Here is a 2,066-nt window from a genome sequence, read left to right on the forward strand (position 1 = left end):
AGAGCTCTTTATGATTTGTATGTATCAGACTGCCAAGCTAAGAACGTACAACATTTGTCAATCTGCAAGTTCAATAATAATAAATAATACAAGATGGAACATCTTGATAACGAAACTTTTAATATTATATAGCTGAGTAGAACGAAGCTCGTGTCGAAAAAGCCAAAGACAAAGACAATGACTCCTACGTTTTTACCATTGATCTACAAGCTGTGTTGAACGCACCACGTTTGAACGTGTCTAGCCTGTATTACAAAACCAAACTTTGTGTTCATAATCTGTGTATCTACAATTTGATCATGGTTATTGCTATTTATGGCATGAATGTGAAGGCGGCATAAACGCAGAAGGGTTTGCGTCAATAGTCTGTACATTTTTAAATGATAAGGTGGTTCCGGAAATGGATGACAAAAGCAAAAAGATAATTATATACACTGATGGATGTACATACCAAAACAGAAATATCACAATGACAAATGCATTACTGAACCTAGCAATCTTACATGAAATCACCATTGAGCAATAATTCCTTGAGGTCGGCCATACTCAAATGGAGGCCGACTCAACGCATGCCCAAATAGAAAGAAAACTGAAATCACGCATCATAAACATACCAGCTGAATATGCTGAAGTTTGTAGGTCAGCTCGAAAACAGCCAGGGCCCTATGATGTCAAGTATCTAGACCACACCTTTTTCAAATCATTTGACTCCTTGGCCTTTTATAAGTCTGTACGGCTTAGAAATAAAAAACGGGAACCTAAAGTTACTGTCTTACGAGCATTACGTTATACACCACAGGGCGACATATTTTATAAATTGCGGTTCACTGAAGACTGGACACTTCTTCCACAAAGTAAAAAGCACAATATTCTTGCAAGAATCATTCAACTTCATGAACATCGATTAGCGGTCAAAGCAAGAAAGTATAAAGATCTTCAAGATCTGCTGAATGTTTTGCCGACAGATCATAAATCATAAATTTTACAAAAAAAAATATTATTCTATCATTAAGCTTTCGAATTTATAAATTGAAAACCTAAGTCCACTGTCCTGTGTAAATGTAAAAAGTATAACCTTCCAACTCTTTATTTATTTATTATTTGACGATGTTAATTTTTTTTCAAATTCCAAAGTTTACTAACGAAAACTTAATAAAAATACGCATCAAATGGAGTTTTGAAACTTTCATTTTGAAAAAGAAAAAACCGGAATATAATTTTTTCCTCCCCCTGTAAAATTTTGCCGAAGCGACATAGGAGTTTTGCGAATGAAGCCATCGATATACTTTATTGTCCAAGAAAATAAAATCTTATTGACAAAGCTTGTTAAAAAATCAGGTATATATAGCACTTCAAAGAATAAAAGAAAAGAAACAATTCAAAAACACAAATACATAGAAACACAATTTGAGCAAAACTAAGTTCACATATCTAATAGATGAAATATAACAATAGAAAATAAAATTTAACAAATTGTAGACAAAATAGTTTGTATAGTCCCTATCTAACATCTTGAATATTTTTTCAAAACTTCGAATAACAGTAATGATTATAACTGTCTCGACTTATTATTTTTTAAAATGTGTGCTTAATTCTTGAAGAGATGCTATTGATTTTTTCAAAAGGTCCCTCCAAAAGGGCTTGAAAGGTGTATCTTACGCTCCTGTAAAATAGTTATTAGTTGTATAGAATAGACAACGGCTTTTCTGGAACTTATATAAAAAAAAAGGAAAAAATGCGACCCTGCCAGGATTCGAACCTGGAATCTTCTGATCCGTAGTCAGACGCGTTATCCGTTGCGCCACAGGGCCTTGAATACAACATAGTGAAATAAATCGTTATGACTTTTGAATTTGTAATTAAGAAGAAATTCTTGAACAAAACTCCAATGTAAATTTTATTTTGAATGAATCATTAAAATATTAGTTTTAGAATGTACTAAAAGACAACTGTGCGTAAATACAATAAATACCGCATAGTAGCTGAATCTAGTTTGCCATGAACGCCCACATACATAACGGTGAAATATCCATTAGAAGCGATAGGTGGCGATACTCCTGCGTAAA

General features: G+C 33.2%; 1 non-coding gene across 1 annotated transcript; it reads right to left on the reverse strand.

The window, feature by feature from the left end:
• Positions 1–1,738: 1,738 nt before the first annotated feature.
• On the reverse strand, positions 1,739–1,811 carry TRNAR-ACG (transfer RNA arginine (anticodon ACG)). The gene has a single exon. It is a non-coding gene; the product is annotated as a tRNA-Arg (tRNA).
• Between the last annotated feature and the right edge of the window lie 255 nt (positions 1,812–2,066).

Source organism: Leptinotarsa decemlineata, unplaced genomic scaffold (genome assembly GCF_025532065.1).
Source record: "Leptinotarsa decemlineata unplaced genomic scaffold, Ldec_3_MD MMD2_P_RNA_scaffold_11, whole genome shotgun sequence".
NCBI lineage: Eukaryota > Metazoa > Arthropoda > Insecta > Coleoptera > Chrysomelidae > Leptinotarsa > Leptinotarsa decemlineata.